The sequence below is a fragment of the Pleurodeles waltl genome, chromosome 9 (genome assembly GCF_031143425.1).
Source record: "Pleurodeles waltl isolate 20211129_DDA chromosome 9, aPleWal1.hap1.20221129, whole genome shotgun sequence".
Classification (NCBI taxonomy): Eukaryota; Metazoa; Chordata; class Amphibia; order Caudata; family Salamandridae; genus Pleurodeles; species Pleurodeles waltl.
The window spans coordinates 1079684507-1079702056 of NC_090448.1; the positions used below are offsets into that span (position 1 = coordinate 1079684507).

Consider the following 17550-nt stretch of genomic DNA (forward strand, 5'->3'; position numbering starts at 1 on the left):
CGGCAACTCATGAAGGTGCACAAATAAATTAAAATCCTGGTTTTAGAATCCACCAAACACGCCTGGAGGGCTTCGGCGGCTCGAATATATGGCTAGGGGGACAGGAATGGGAAGCTCTTACACTGGCTGGCCACACGACCAATGGGCAATAGGGTTATTTCAGAGATCGAGGATGAGGTGGGGACCCTCGCTACGACACCTAGAGACATTGCACAAAGCTTCGCCTCTTACTACGCACAGCTATACGAAGAACGTCCCCGACCACAGGTAGAGAGGGAGTCCCCAATCCTCAATGACATTACCCTCCCCAGGATTTCCCAGTTAGTTCGAGATAGCTTGGAGGAGGCAATAACTTTAGAAGAGGTCACAGGCGCAATAGCCACCTTGGCCTCGGGCAAGACCCCTGGCCCTGATGGCTTCCCAACTGAGCTGTACAGTAAATGCAGCGACATACTGGGTCCTCACCTCCTCAATATGTACATCGAAGCGGAGAGCAACGGTCGATTCCCTATCGGAATCGACCAAGCCACAATCGTAGTAATCCCCAAAACAAAGCCCCTGTCGCGGCATTGTTCAGACTACCGCCCCATATCTCTCCTAAACATAGAGGTTAAAATACTGTCCTCTATCCTCGCCACCAGACTGAGGACATCGCTCCCAACGCTGGTCCACCCCGATCAATGTGGCTTTATGCCCTCCCGAAGTACTAGACACTGTATCAGAAGGTTACACTTAGCCCTGGCCCATCGTGGAGTCTTGGCTCAATCCCCCAAGGCCTTGCTCCTACTTGACTTTGAAAAAGCCTTCGATACGGTGGACTGGTCCTATCTGGATCAAATCCTGCAGAGCAACGGGATTGGCCCTGGATTCCGAAAACTGGTGGGGTTGCTATACTAGCATCCAACGGCCAGGGTGCAGGTGAACGGAGCAATATCCGACCCATTTCCTATTAGCCGCGGCACTCGACAGGGATGCCCCTTGTCTCCGCTGCTCTTTGCGCTCGTGATAGAGCCCCTGGCAAAATTAGTCCGAGAGGACCCTTTGATTGAGGGATGGTCTTGGCCCAATGGACCGGAGGACCGAGTGGCACTCTATGCTGAAGATATCCTCCTATACATAGCCAACCCAGCTACAAGTGGCCCACGTATTCTACAGATCCTGGGCCTCTTCTCGGAGGCCTCAGGCCTCACACTAAACCCCGTAAATCTCTGCTGGTCCCCCTGCACCCCTCGAGAGATAGTATCGACTGGCAACGGAACATTCCCATCCGACGGAACAGTTTCAAATACTTGGGGGTCCACGTTGCTCTCATCCCGGAGTTAGCATGGGAACTGAACGTTACACCTCTCACTACTAGAATCAAAGTCGACCTTCAACGTTGGCGAACCCTACCCCTCAACCTGCTTGGGAGAATAGCACTCTTTAAAATGATGGTTCTCCCTAGGCTCCTCTACCTACTACAGAACTTCCCGTACCCAGTTCCCAAGAGATGGTTTAAAGAGCTTGACTCAATGATACGCTACTTCTTATGGAAGGGCACCCGACCTAGACTGGCCCTTACTACATGTCATAGAGACGTCTATGACGGAGGGCTGGGGATGTCCAATATCTACTACTACCACCTTGCAATACATCTCCTTGTCATCAATGACTGGGTTGGGGGAGGCTGGTCGGATCCTGCGTACCGACTCGAACTCCACACCCTGGGCTACCCCCGGGTCTTCGACGCTCTTTATGGATGCCCGATTCCTCGGACTATCCCAGAGGTGACGAAGGTGGTCTTGATGGGGTGGCGAGATGCCCAGAGAGTAACAGGTTGGTGGAATCGCATCACCCAACAGACCCCGTTGTGGCACAGGAGGTTCCTTGCTGAGGTAGCGGGTCTGAGGGGGTTCCAGAAATGGGATAATATAGGGATCTCTACAATGGGAGACGTCTGGGGGGGAGCGCATATGAGGTCATTCGAGGAGCTTCAGGGACTCTTCTCTTTAAACAAAACACATTTCCACAAATACCTTCAACTCCGCCACGCCTTGCTAACACATACACGTACAGGTGACCACATCCCCGAGTATAGCCCCATGGAAGCAAGGGTATTAATGGGTGGCTTAGGAAGAGGTGGAATTTCTCAAATATACCGCTCTCTGATAGCTAACACCTCTGGCCCCCTAGAGGGACTTCGCTGCAGATAGGAGGAATGGGTGGGACCAATAGAGGAGGAGGGATGGAGAGAGGCACTGATGGCACCCCGGACCCTGGCAGACCAGTACATTTCACAAATCAGTGCCAAGTATTCAGGATCAGTCATGAATCCTTCATCATGCTGTTTTGCTTTCCTTCTCTTTTTTTTTTAATAAAGTAATTTTTATTGTTATGTGGAAAGAAAAAAGGTTAAGCAAATATGCATATACAACTGCATAAAAACAACTGATACAATTAAAACAATTACTGCTCGAGTACCCTCAACCCACACCCACTTAGGACTCAGTGCGTCGTGTCTGCTCCTCAAAGCAGATGATAATACCTTGATCTCAGACTCATATTGAGGTGTATAAGTAGTGAGGTGAAAGCCTGACACAGGAGCAACCCAGTTTCAACTCTGTAGCAATTTCACCCTCGAGGCGCAGGGCCTACTTCATATCAATCCCCCGTCAAGGCTTCCCACTTTCCCCATATTTTATTGTGTTTACTTGGGCATCCCCAGGCCTCATATACCAGTTTCTCACGCTGTGCGCACCAGTCCATCCCTCGACTCCATTTAGATAAAGATGCTGCAATCCACTTAATTAAGACATTGTGTGCACCTTATACCACTGATTTTGTGTTATCATTACGGTATCCCCTGTCACAAGCACAAAGGTATGAACCCAAGGACACCCTCGTTGGTGCACATTTTCCCAATTAACTATTGAACTACACATACAGATTCATCTGTTACTGTACATGTTTGTAAGTCCAACCGATTTGACATGTCTTACACATATTGTTGCACATTATCAACTTTTTCAAAGCAGATGGGAACATCCAAGTAGGTGTACATTGCTATCACCACACGTCCTCCAGTAACACAGCATTTACTGCACTGATGCACAATTTGATAACTAAAAATGAAGGCAGTACTTACAGTTGCACTGTAAAATATGGGGTATAGATATTGACGCAGATAATACAATTCTTCCATATAAGTAAAGTGTGTAAAATGGCAGCCGCCTGACCTACTGTACTGGACACATGGAAGTGATCTAAGTCCGCCGGCGGAAGTCGTCATGGTGGTAGGCAGTCACAACCGTGGTGGAAATTGCCATTGGAAGACACTGCTGCCTTTGGCAGACTTGGGCCAATGGCGATGTCCTCCGGTGGAGACAGTCATGTATATTTTATTTATTTTTGTATTCACAAAAGATTTTGCAAGACCAGTGCGCAAGCACATGCATGCAGGTGAAATTTTAAAAGGTGCCAGTTGCAACAGTCATATAGCTCCCAGCTCAACATTCTATAGAATGCACCATTTTGAAGAGCAAGAGAAAAAGGTAGAAATGAATGAGGCAACAATATGATAAAAATAAGCATAAAAATAATGAATAAACCAGGGGTTTCTAACCTTTTCAGTAGTAAGAACTATTCATGTTCAATGCAAATCATCCTGAGCAACTGATAATATTAGTGCTATACACATAACAAAAGATTATATTAGCAGCCATTCTATGCAAGTTTACCAGTTGTGATCAGCTCAGTCCAGGATTACCAAAAGTAATGCAAAAAAGGCTTTTTCAACCCTGAAAGCCTCCACAAGGGTAATACATAACAGGCACAGATGCAATTCCACTGGCATCTCAGTAAGAATACCAAGGTTATAATATTAGTCATATATCTCTCAATTCTGCAAGCGTTATCATTCAAATATTAGTTTTAAAATGATGGGATTTGAAAATACGCACATTTTCATCTTGAATACTCACTTTGCAATTTTGGTATGCATACATTATGTCAACCAAGCAAACGCTTCTAGTTTAGTAGGCTGGGGTGCACACAGGAGAGCTACCAGTAGCCCACGAATAACTCTTTGGAGAAGCCTGGAATAATCATACAATGTGTGTTCAGCATGTCCTATATAGGTGTAACTGGTTCTCACAGCAGGTCTGGACTCCACCCCTAGCAGTTTCTGTGACGCTCTATGCTGCCGGGAGTCACCCGGCACCTTCGTTCCGTACGTTGCGTCATCTCCTGTGCCACGCCTCCTCCGTTTCACTTCACGGCTGTTCCCCGCCTCGGCCTAGGCCCCATTTAGCGCCGTCGGTGTGGCTTAAGCTTTCTGGGCGCATGCCTCGAGCCTGTTGACTGGACGGTGCTTCGCCGTTTCTGCCCAGCTTCTGTGAGTGTGGTGAGTGAGAACATCAGCTACCTGGGGCTCTGTCCACCCTTCTTAGATCGGTGACAGAGTTACCTCCTGGGGTTTGCAAACGCCGTCCACTGGGACAGGGCAGGTCTGAGCTCCCCTATGGCCGCTTATCCCCCGCAGCTGGGGAGCAACTGTTGGCTGTTTTATTTTGAACAACGGCAGAGTCTTTCAGGTGTAATTGCACCTATCTGAAATGTATTTAAAAAAAAAACGTTTATGTGAAAATACTCGCGTACGGTGGCTTAACCAAAATCCACCCTTTGACAAATAATTTCACTTGAAGGTTAACAATGTATCATTTGCTTAAACCGGATTTAGAGTTTCGTCCTGTCCATTGGGATGTCTAGGTTTTGCCCCTCACACAAATTGTACATTTCTAGGTTGGACGGCTGTAGTTCACTTTTTGTGGGTCGCTGCTGTTTTTTCCAACGATAGCACCGTCGGTGGCGTGTTGGGGATTTTACATTTTGCTAACCCAGCCCCTAAACACTCGCCGAGATTCCACTTTTGCATGATTGATTCAGTTGGTGGTATACGCGGTTTGCCAACATGCATGGGCCTCTGATTTCCTCAAACAGCTGTTTTGTGGGGGAGGGTTGTCGCCGTGGGGAGCTTCATGAGTTAAGGGATGGGGCTCCCACATGGTGGCATGTCTTAGAACTTGTCTCTATCTGAAATTAGTGGGAAACAACAGGACTGCCTGCAGTGGCAGTCGTAGCTCAAAGCGATAACCAGCCCCAAGCATCCTCTCTCCCTTAGACTTAGAGCCCAAGGATGCCTCAGACACATGTAAGTGCCCCATATATCGCCGAAGAGTGTACGCTTGGAATGATGCACCTAGTAATTAATCATCTATTCACTAAAATCGAAAATGGTGCACAGTGCCAGCATGACTTTTTAAACAATTTGTATAAATGTATTGTTACTATTATCATTTGTGTTTATTTACTAGCAGGTGGAGAGTAACTGTCATGTTGCATGTACTTACTGACACTACATATTTTCTGTTAGCCAACCCCATCTAAGAGGCCACAATCTCCAACTGATCGGCAGTGAATTGAAATACTTTTGTCCACTGCCAGAGTCGCAAACTGCAATTCCATGTTACATGAAGTCTAGACTCGTGAGCTACAGCAGTCGGTTCCGACAGGCTGGGGATTGTGGGTGGCTGAAGACACACTAGTCACTGGCTCTCAGACTCCTGTTCAACTGTCCTTATTCCATATTAACGAATGTCGGGACATATGTCAATATTTGTTTTAACCACAGTTACCTGTTGGCATTCTAGGGTAATGTGGAATGTCATTTTGGAAGCATGTGCTGCATTTGCTCTCTGAGAGGGGAATTTAATTAGCATTACTTTCTTTCTTTTTTATTTTGGCGCCACTCATCAACTTTAGTTTTAAACCTTTTTTTTTTTTTTTTTTGCCCCACTATTAGCTCAGTAGATGTGCATGTGCAATAGAGTTCCGTGTGATCTCGCAGAATTGAAGTCTCGACGAGCCATGTTAATCTTTGCCCTTCTCTCCTTGTGTTAAAATTATTTCTGTTGAGTATGGTGGGGCCATTATAAAGCTTATTATTTAAAACGGAAGGTTTATTTGACTTGTTCCTTGTTTTCTATGTGCTGGTGAAATAAAGCTTCACATTGATTTTACGTTCACTTTTCTCACCCTTGTGGCAGTCATAGCTAGATTTTGCTTCTCTTCGGTGTTTGAGTAGTTAGATACTTCTTGGGGCCTTTTCTTGATTCTGTGGCAATTAGTTGTGATTAATCCACTGTAAGGCTTTTCCTCCTTTCCATTGTTTTCACAGAGACTTAGGTATATCAAAGATGAGATTACTATTGTTTTCCACCTCTCGAACAACGATATTGTGTATAGGGGTGTGGAATTTTATAAAATATGTTATTGTCCATTGGACAGGCTGCTTCATAAATCTACTCGCCCGTGGAGGAAAAAAAAAATCCACTTCCCTATGGTGCCATGTAGTGCGGTGACAGATCATGGCAACAATTTCATATAACGACTCTGATTATAGCACCTCTGCTCATGTATGGGCTCATACTATAGTAGGGTTTGAATACTAGCAATTCCCCGATATTGCCACCTTTCCACTGATCTACATGCTGGAGGTATTGGTAACTAATAGTTTTAGGGTTGGAATGCTCTTTTGAGTCAGCACAAACCTACAAACTTACTTTTTATGGGTTTTCTCCAGCTCTTCTCTGATCTTTTCCCATACTGAAAAAGGTTGGACATTTACTCCTTATAAGGGCAGAAGTCAAATTTCTTCCAGGGTTGGGGGCGAAAGTGGTTGGAGGGAAAGTGAATTTGTAAATGCTCAACAGGTGTTCGCATGACCAAACCTACATGTCCATATTTGCTAATGCTAAAATGCAGTTCACAAATATTTGATAGGAAGTATGATTTCCTGGCTTACGCCTGCAAATTCTTATGACTTCATGAAAGCCTTAAATCTGCACTGGTGCAAGGACATATACCTTGGGTGCACTTGTGTGACTTTCTGTAAGAATTGGACCCCTAATTAGATTTGGCGTTAACCAAGACCTTTTTTTTTTTTTTCATTAAAATTCTTTCTTACCTTATTTATCTTTTGACTTGCTTCACTGTGAGTACCGGCATTCTGCTCTTTCACAAGGAGCATGTCTGCACAGTTTTATTCAGTGCTAGGAACGTTGTGGCACTGTGTGCTTTTTGAGAACAAAAATATTTTAATTTTTTTCCAATGTTTGTTGTAATGTTGAGGGCCTTGCAGCTCCCACAGACATAAGGTTTGCACAAAAACGATGTCATAACAAGGCATGCATTGACCAAACCAAAAGGCTGACCACTAATGTCAGACATTTTGGCTTTGTCAAACCTTTTTTATTTTCATGTTGTTCATAATCCTGTTACCATGATTTCTCCATTATGAATGTTATTTGGAAATACTAGCTTGCATCAATGCATTTGACAAAATGAGGCGTCAAAGAAATAGTACTTAGTAGTGCACAGCAGTTTAGTAAAGCGTTTTTATCATAGTTGCATTTTTGTGAACGATTTATTTTGAAAGCAAAGAATCGTCAGTCTTGCTTTCAAGATTCTGCAACAATTTGCATCTAATTAAACAGCATTATACCGAGCCTCATATTGTTAAACTTTGCAGATGTTTATACATTTTTATACTGGAACCACTGTCAGTAGTACAGTCCGAAGGTTACAATATTTCCTTAGAGCATTCACCATAATAGGAGGTTCCGCATTAATGAACCATAAATAAGTTTGAGCAGCTTTAAGATGAAGACAAATATCTTAACTGCAGGCAAGGCCCTTCCCTGATCCATAATGTACTGTTAACTGGCAGCAAAAGGGTTTGTGTTAGGGTTGCTTGGGTGTACTTGTCCCAAGGCCAAAATAGACATGAAAACTTGTTGTCCTGGTCTTCAAACAATATATTAAGGGTGCCATACTATAGAAATTCCAAATCCCTGGTACTCGGTCTGCTACTAGTCTCATCGCCTGCTTGACTCTCTAGTTTGCTTGATCAACAGTCCGCAATGTGGTGTGAAGGGTTAGTCCAAGTGCATATTACTAAACAGTCATTAGAAGTACTGTTAAAAACGATGTCTGGGGAGGGATCGCTTGGCAGCATGGCTGATACGATGTGAGACTGAGTTCTTAATGACCACTATATTTGGCATCTTACGGTATCTTGTTAAGATAATATAAGATTTGAACTCTACCTAAAGGATATAGAAAGTGATTCTGAGGTGGTTGAGGAAATAAAACCGGTGAAGACTCAGCTGTGAAAAACGAGTCCCCCTTTCTCACTGAGAGATGAATATTAGAGAGCCTTCTCCTTGATGTTCCCTCATTGATCCCTTTATTCTGAGACCCTATATATTTGACAAAGCATGCGAAGAATTCGCCCTCCTAGGCTTATTCATAAAATACATAAAAGCAACAACAGGCTTCACAGCCTTAGAGAGAGAGAGAAAAAAATATTTGTAATGTAGATGCACAAACTCCATTGAATGTTGCATTCAAGGCTGTTATATAAGTGCAATTCATGAAAAAACATCTAATGAAACAGCCTTAGCTACAAAATCCAGTTTTACATCCTAAGCACACTGTGAATAAAAACACTTATATAACGTTACTCATAATGTAACTGTCTACTTTCATATTTTTTATAGCCCTCTAAAGTTTTTTTTTTTTTTAAAGGCAGCCATAGGGAAAACAGTTTGTACCCTGCAGCACCTAAGTAATCCAGGATTAGTTTAAATTAAGATCTTGTTGCTTCCCATGCAGAGTAAATGTGCTGCCACTGCAAGCCATTTTTCCCTCAAGTCCATCCTGTAACAATATTTGAGGACTTCCTTGCAGCACTATTTGTTATATTTTGAAAACAAAGGATGTACAAAAGTACCTTCTGTGTTGCAAGATGTAGGTGCATAAAAACATGAAATGGGCTATTGTTTCTAAGCCTCCCAGGACATAGTTACAGGTGTCTGAGATGTCGACCATTTTTTTTTTTTAGTGAACAGCAAAACATGAAATGGGCTATTGTTTCTAAGCCTCCCAGGACATAGTTACAGGTGTCTGAGATGTCGACCATTTTTTTTTTTAGTGAACAGCAATACCTGCAGAGTACCAACCCTAAATTCAATGTATTAAGATCCTTTTTTCTACAGGAAAAATCATGTCAATTTAAGGCTTAAAACCTGGTACTTGTTTGTGGTTTAGGTAAATATTGTACAGGATTTGTTCCCTAGCCACACCCTCTAACTTATAAAGATGCTGTTAAATCTTGTTTTTAGCTTGTCAGATTTGACGTTCATTTAAAGAAGGAGGTCAGATGTCAGCTTATGTCTTTTTATACATTTCTAAAATTATTTTATCCTGCAGATTAATGTTTACTTTTCTTTCTCTGACTGCAAAGTTAGAGAATTTTGCAAAGTGAACTGTCTGGCAATCGTCCTGTATTGTAAAATTAAAGGCTGTAGGATGTCGTCTTTTTTTTTTTTTTCCCGAATACATAACATTTAAATAGCTTTTAAATGAACTGTTCAAATATTTCAGAATAAATCGGCATAGTTTCTTGTTTTAATTCTGAAGTGAAATGGAAATTAAGTTGTAATACGTTCTAAACAAATCAGAATACTTTACTTGGTGATGTGCATACTATAAATCATTGCTGAAAGTAGTGATGAACTAAAAGGCACATTAGGGTTCATGTGTACCCTGTCTGGGGGTATATTCTTATTATACATGGAGGAAACGTTCATTCCAACATGATCTATATATTCAATAATCCAAAACCTAGGCAGTGAACGCACACTCGGGAAATCAAAAGTTAAGTGTTTATTATCACACTGATAATAAACACTATTAACTTTTGATTTCCCGAGTGTGCGTTCACTGCCTAAGTTTTTGATTATTGCATGAAAATTAATCGGAGTGCTCTGCCGGTTCTGACGCACCACCCCTCGAGGGCCGCTTGGAGTCCGTTTGTGAGCAGATTTTGTATATGTATGTGTATATATTATAATATAATATAATATAATTTTATATTTTTTTACATCAGACATGCTAAACTTGCACATTTTAAGGTGCTCATGTGAAAATGAAAAAAGGCAACTGGGGGAAATGATAAAACATTTGCCTAGGCTCATACAATTTGAGGCCTGTTTATAGGTCCAGGGCATCACAGTTAGGTCTCTAGACCTGCACGTTTGGTAACATTTTAAAGATATTTTTTAGGCCTTTAACTTGGTGGTTAGGACAGTTTAAGCGTATGTGCCCCGGACATCAAATCTGCCTTTTTTCGTGTACTCTTCTTAGAAGTGACGTTCATTTCTTGGCTGTAGCAGTTCTATGTGCCTCTCTTTTTTCAATATGAGTTGGCTACACTCTTTTAGACATTTGCCAAGGTCACACTTCAAGTGTGGACTGCGATACCTGTTAATGATATTTAAGATGACTATTGTAGTTGGCATAGGACTCGAACCTCACTCAGGTGGTGGTGTCCTTCTCCCCTCCACTGAACTTAACATCATTTATTGCATTTTTCTAATTTTCAAGCAGCACTGTAACTTTCTGAAGTGATCTGTTTGGCAGAAAGTAACTAGATAATCAGTAGCAGTAACCATATCGACTTGGGAAGCAGGGAGCCAGCGTACCCACCTGAAAAGTGAGATTTAGGTGCAGTATCTAGGCTGAAATAGAGCAAAACCTATGCCACCAATTTGAGTGTAGTATCTCCAGAGGCAACAAAGGGAAGCTTAAAAACATATGACAAAACCAAGATACTATTCAAACAATTAGAAAAGGACGCCCCAGCTAACCTGGGGGAAAATGGAACAAGTGTTAATGGAAAGGTACAAGTTTAATTTAATATATGACACACTTGCTAAATTTATTCTCACACCGTAGTGGCAAAAGCAACATAACAAAGACAATAAGATATGGAAGTTACTTGCCTGGCATAGTAGATAAGAATAGGTTACAAGCACTGACGAAGCCAAAAGGTCTGGGTTTAATATCTTAACAAATACAGCATTAGCACAGGGTGAGCCATACAAAAGTGAGTCAGTGGGAGCAGACAAATAGGCCTTTAGTTGTAAACAATCCCTCTTGCAGATCACTGCAAGCTGCTAGTGAATCTGGGTCCATGCCTCTACCTCTAATGTTTGCAAGATCCCGGTTACTAGCATAGAAGATATTTCTGATTAATAAATAGTATTTGCTTAGTATCATGAATGTTTTAGACTGAAAATGAGGCTACTGAAGCGGTGCATATTAGGTGTGTGAACCCACAGGCATTACGTTTTCCATTAGGACCATTTACGTTCTGTGGGCTCTCTTGATCTTGTTGCTGAATCACTTCGTTACAGAGTCCATTTAACTGATGGATATAGAAAGCTGGCTCATTATTTGATATAGCAAAAGGAGAGAGTGCAAAGAATCCAGAGGTTCCCTACCGGTGGTCAGGGGCTTGCTCTTGCAAACCCAGTGTGCCCTTTCTTAGGGGGTAGTGTGGTCGAGCAGCCTTAGGCTTATCAGAGAGGAGTGTTTAGACATCTGAAAATACACACATCATCAGTAAACGAGATACACAACTCAATAAGGAGATCCACACCAATGTACAAAAATAACCAGTTTCTATATATATATATATCTCAATCAGAATCCATGCGATCAGGTAAGTCTGTTTTGCAAGAAAAATACTTTCAGGTTTCAAAAGTTGATGGTGCATTTTTTTCTGAAGCGGCTACCCTGTGGAGAGAAAAACAATACTGCATTCAGGTATAGTACAGTGACTTATGAGGCCAATTTCCTGGACTTAAGGTAAGTATTGGGCAAGGGTCAGGACCACACCCACAGTTCGCACTAGGGCAGTCGTGTGCAGAGGTGTAGTATGGCGTTGGGTGCCCAGTGTTGGTCAATGGGGATTAGTCCGGTTGAAAAGAGGCTGCAGGTTTGGACAGGGAGTCCAGTCGAGGAGAACAAACAGGTGAGTGCAAGTCTTGGGATGCCCTGGGACAGAGGGACACCTTCGGTCCTCTTCTCCACAGGCCAGGGACAACAGGTGCAGAGGTGTCCTAAGGCACCCGGTCTTTTCCACAAGGAGCACTTGAAGGTGAGTAGTCCGCCAGACAGAGGCTGCAGGTGACGTCTGTGAGCCCACAGTGGACAAGTCCAAGGTGAGCTTTGTCTCCGAAGGGCTAAGGGGCCACGTTGGCACCGGTGGCCCACTTCAACTCGGACTAGGAAGCATGGGCGCAGTGGTGCTTTCCGGGGTATGGTTCTCACGGTCCGGAGTCTTCTCAGGTCTCTTGGGGTGCCTGCAAGATGCAGGGAAGCAGCTCTGCTGCTCCACAGGAGTTCCTGGGTCTTTGTTGAAGGCAGGCAGGCCTTCCAGGCTTGTGGAGGCGCAGTAGCTTACAGGGTAAGTCGACTTTGGTGCAAAGTGGCAGGAACAGCAGACAGGCCGGCAGGGCTGGGACCACGTCAGGCTCTTCTTCCTTGGGCTTTGCTTTTGCGGCTCATGGATGTCGTCCTCCTTCGTAGGTCAGCAGGAATCTGATATCCTGGTGCTAGGGGCTGCCTTAAAAACTTAATTTAGGGTGATTCGGGAAGTGTAGGGTAGTAGCCAATGGGTTACTGACACCTGGGATCACTACACCCTCCATATGACCACTTCCTGTGGGGAGTGGGCTTTAGCCTGCCTGAGTTCCTAAATCTGCCAACACCAGATCGGCAGATTTCTAAATGTGGTGTCCACATCAGGCAACTCGCCTTCGGACTGAACACACTTCCCTGAATACTAAATTTCCTTCCTGTCTCCGTGCCAAATGGGGCAAGGGGTCGGCATCCCTCCTTTGAGTGAAGCCAGATCTGCATGCCAAGGGCAGTGGACATCCTGTTAGGTGGGGCGTGTGAACACCTCACACGGAGTAGGCTTTGTCCCTGACTGCCAGAGTGCGAAGACCATAATCTTGTCTGGCGGTGGCAGGCTGGCTAAAACTAGTCATTCCCCATATTAGTAGTTGGTAGGTTTTCAGGAGGCACCTTTTAAGGTGCCCTCTGGGTGCATGTATTAATAAATAAATCACTGGCATCAGTGAGAGCTTATTAATACAAGATGTTTGATATAAAATATCCTTCTTTTCAGTGAAGCCATCTTGTAGCTGGGGAACACATATTGACCAGTGTCCTTAATGTACCTAAAATGGCTTTCTTGTTCACTCACCATGTCTAAGAATTAGCAGGAACCAAGTGCACCTTCAGTAAAAATTTACAGAATACCAGACAAAGGGTGGGGGTGGCCATTTAAAAAGGGCACTTTCCTACAGCGGGCAGGCAACTCTGGCTTAGTACAGTCTTTGGGTCACCCAAGGCACTTATGTGGGTTATGAGCCTTGTGCTAACACCTGTGGCTTGTGGTGTTGTAGGGCGTGCCAGGGAAGGACAAGACCAGCAAAATGTTAACACAGGAAGGAGTGTGCTTGCCAGTCAGCCACCACTGGCTTGCCTGTATTTTTTTAAAAGATGAGTCTTGGGTAACACTCCTCCTGTGTCTGATGAGAGTGTAGCAAGAGTCTCTTGGGTCTCTGTTGGTCTCTGGATTCTCTGGGCTGGTAAGAGAGCTTTCACATCGGTCATTAGCAGCAAAGCAGGTCAGTAGAGCTTCAGACATAGTCATGTCATTTCAGCTGTTTGTACATTAACTACCACAGAAAGTCCTCAAGGGTTTGTGAAGATGGAGGCCTTCAGTAATGTGCAATGGGGTTCATGCTTCTATTCACATTCCTTGTCTGTTGGCTAGCAACTCAGTGCTATTCACTGGCTTTGTAAGCTTGAAAACCCTAACCTACTTGGTTGGGGTATAGCTTCTCTTCTTCAGAGGCTTTCTGGCAAAGGTAGACCGTGCCGTACTCCCAAATGCACTGTGTCTTTGGGTACCAGAGTGACATCAAGCGGGTATAGTTTCTAGGGCCGTGCAGATGGGAAAACTATTTCCCTCTCTGGCACGACCTAAAGGCAGAATTTGGGAGAGAATTAAGTGAAAGTATTGGGGTGTCATTGTTTCAATGTGGGTAACAGCCACCCTCCGTCTTTTGTTGTCTTTTATACGGCAATCCACACTTGCTCTAATTGGCACCTGTTATTGAGAAAACTATGTATATAATGGTTGAGAACATCCACACTTAAAAAATGCAGAGGAGTTGTATTTGTCATAGCCAACTTGGCTTAATTAATATAGGCACGCCAAATAGGTATCATCCTTAGAAATGTTGGTGCTGTGCAAAAACATTATTGTGCTGCCACCAGCCAGGACCTGGTCTAAGGGATTTGGAAGGGAAGTCCCTGCACCCCAGAGTTTCCATGTTGTGGTTCACCCAGGGTATCACTAAAGTACTCCAGATTTGCAGTTTTTGGATTCCTGTGGGATTAGGTTCTCTTAAGACTCTCAAAAAAAGGATCAATGATGGGAATTTCCACGGCAAAGGAAAAATGACGTTAAGGGGTAATCTGCCGTGTATCCCGGGATTCACAGCTCGTGCACACAGTACACTCCATGTCCAGCCAGTGCTGTAGCTTCAAAGAAGAGTACTCTTATTATTAACAGATAAGTAAAAAAATAAATAAAAAAAGGTACGTAAAACAGTAGTTACTACTAAAGCACACATAGAAAGCCAAAGGGTGTTAATTAACAGTATATATTCTACCTAGGCTGCCAATGAAGAAGCCATGTCAAAACCTACCTGACAAACCAAAGTATTGTGCAGCCTGGAAGGACCATTTCAACGTAAGGTAAGTCTAATTTATAACTTGTTTTCTCCCATTCTTGGAGTCTCTGTGAGATCTAATGTTTTATATATTTTATTAGCCTTGTTTTCCAATCTGTTGTGACAATTGAAGTAGCTCATTTGACTAGTTTGGGTAGCTTTTGCAAAGTCTCATCCTTTCATCTTGCTTTCATTGTGAATTGACCGTTATGCGTGAGAGATGTTTGGCGCACTAAAAGAAAACATGTTTTTGAACCTTTGATATTACCAGTAATTCTAGCAGCAATAAGATAAAGCATACACATGTTTGAGAAAGTACTCTTGCATTTTCTGGAAAAGTAATGATTGTTCACAAAATACATCACCTGCTGTTTAATTTGCATATTTCACCCAATACAAATACTCCACCTCAGACCCATTTAAAGTTATTTGGTTCAAATATTCTTCTCATGCTCTTTTACCATAAAACTACATTAAGCATCTCTCCAACTCGAATTGTCAGCTACAGCAACTCACTTTCAACAAAGACTTTTTTTTTTATTTTTTTTTAAACATGTTTTTATTAGTTTTTCAAAACAAAAAGCCATACATTTCCTTGCAAATAAAGTCATTGTTACAGTTCAACATCAATTTGCGGTGTGTCATCCGGCTTTCCCCTATTAGTATCTATCTATAAACTAAACTACTAAGAACTTGTGTGCACTTCCCGGCCCGCTAAACCTGCCCGACACTGTCAATCCAACGCCACGTAAGGAGAGGCGTACAGGTGCAGCGTGGATCTATCGCCCCCGGTGATCAGAGCCCCCGACACCCCCCACACGGGAGCAGGGGGGGGGGGGGGCGAAGGAAACCAGCGTAGGAGGGGAGGGGGGGGGAAGAGGACAAGGCGGGAGGATCCCATGATGCAGAGCTCTGCGCTAATGTCCATTGGTCAAGTGTGCAGAACTATTGGTGCCTTGGCATGCTTGTGTTGGGGGGGGGAGGGGGGGGGGGGCGAGCCGTCAGGTCATCAGTGTTGGTGAGGTATTAATGCAAGATGTGTGTGTGCCTCCAAGTGCATTGTTATCTTACTGCAGAGGGCTAGGCCCTCAGCCCGCTAAGTGGGCACAGCTGACTATAATTCAGGGGGGTCTTTCGTCATTTTTAGCTTCCAACCTGGAGCCTAATACACCCCAGGCCTCCTCTCCCATCCGACCCAGACCCCTACGGGCTAAGTTTATTAGCAACTGATGCTCAGCGCGAGCCCAGCGTAGCGTGAGGGCAAGCCAGACTTTTAAGTCAGGCATGTTACGAGCCTTCCAGCTCATAGCTATCAGTCTTTTGTAGATTACATACGCTAAGTCTACAAACCTGTGTGAGTGTTTATTTCTTTTCGTTCTTGGCCTCAGTCCAAGTAAGCAGGACCTGGGATCCATGTTCAAGTTGAGCCCCGTGATCTCCGCTAAGGTTTTAACCACCCTCTCCCAGCCCCCTCCCAGCCTCGGGCACTCCCAGACCATGTGATAGAACTGTGCTGCTGGTTTTTTGCATCTGGGGCAGGCTGGATCCGACCCGGGGAACATACGTTTGATCCTGGCCGGTGCCAGGTATGTCTGATGTAAGTAATTAAACTGTGTATATCTGAATCTAGGGTTTCTTGATACCTCTCGTGTGTGGCTCAAAGCTTTTGACCATTCTGACTCAGAGACCGGGTTGGGCAATACACTGTCCCACTTCTCCCTGACTTTCTGCAGGTTGTCACCCGGGGGTTTGTTCAGAAGCTTGTAAAGGTTTGATACTGCTTTTACTTGGGAGTCACACCTCAGCATGTGATGCAGGGTAGCCGTGATATCAGGCTCTGAGTCGACTGATGCCCATGTTTTCCTGATTGCATGACATATTGCGTGATATGTCAGGAACTGCCCACGATTAATCCCTGTGAGGGCCTGTATAGCTTCGAAGGTCATCAATTTCCCTTCCTCGAAGCAATCTCCCACTTCATTTATACCCGCCTCTAGCCAAGTTATGGGTGAAAATGAACCCGCGTCTGTCCAACCGGGGAGCCACTCCAGTGGGAGGAGTGGAGAGTAAGGAAATGCTTTACTCCCCCCTTGGACGTACTTCTTCCAGTATGAATGTGCCGTTAACATCAATGGATTGGTGCATGTGCTATTATTCTGCTTATCCAGCAGCCAGGTCAGTATTGGAGAGTCTTGAAGACGGGACTTCAGCCATATAGTTTCTGCTGAACTAGGCCTGTGTAGCCAATATAAAATCCACTGCAGCTGTGCTGCCGCGGAATAGAGCTCGAAGTTTGGAGCGCCCAGTCCACCCATTGCTACCGGATGGTGCAAAGACTTGAGATTTGACCGAGGCAGGAAAGGATCTCTGTACATCAAGCCCTATGAGAATGACTTTTACACAAATCCTGCCACTGCTTGCAAGCAAGTCCATGGCAAATGACTTCTAAGAGCTGGTTATGGTCAGGGTGGTGACTTGCAGACTAAGGAAAAGTTGAGGAAAAATACAAACTGCCTCCAGATTACTCTATCAACGTTAGCGGACATGTATTTCTAGAGTCTTTAGCTGTCCACAGCATTGGCATTAAGTGGTGAATGTGTCCTGCCACCAACCCCTGACAAAAAGATGAACAATTGATACAGCTGGAAATCACGTTTCTGTGGATGTGACCACTCATTCGGCAAAGTTTGAGTAGCTAGTCAAGTATCACCCTGAGGGGTACCACAAATGCGAGAGCTAGCTAGTGCAGGAGGGGAAGATCATCTGAAGCACAAAAATCTGTTGTGTGTTAGACACAGCTGACCCGCCTCCTTGGGGTAAATACCAGCTTCATCTTTCATATACCCATTGGGTT

At 44.1% G+C, this 17550-nt stretch overlaps 2 protein-coding genes across 4 annotated transcripts in view; one reads left to right on the forward strand and one right to left on the reverse strand.

Annotated features, from left to right (window-relative positions):
* The window catches only part of FANCM (FA complementation group M), a 666273-nt gene extending 662177 nt beyond the window's left edge, over nucleotides 1–4096 (reverse strand). For both annotated transcript variants that reach the window (XM_069208717.1, XM_069208718.1), the window contains exon 1: nucleotides 3960–4096. The gene's annotated coding sequence lies outside the window, so the exon portion shown is untranslated. The remainder of the gene's footprint in view (nucleotides 1–3959) is intronic.
* Nucleotides 4097–4219: 123 nt separating this feature from the next.
* Nucleotides 4220–17550, forward strand: part of PRPF39 (pre-mRNA processing factor 39) — a 404622-nt gene continuing 391291 nt past the window's right edge. Inside the window, exons 1-2 of one of the 2 annotated variants that reach the window (XM_069208720.1) lie at nucleotides 4220–4381; nucleotides 14641–14721. The gene's annotated coding sequence lies outside the window, so the exon portion shown is untranslated. The remainder of the gene's footprint in view (nucleotides 4382–14640; nucleotides 14722–17550) is intronic. The other variant, XM_069208721.1, reaches the window with a different exon arrangement.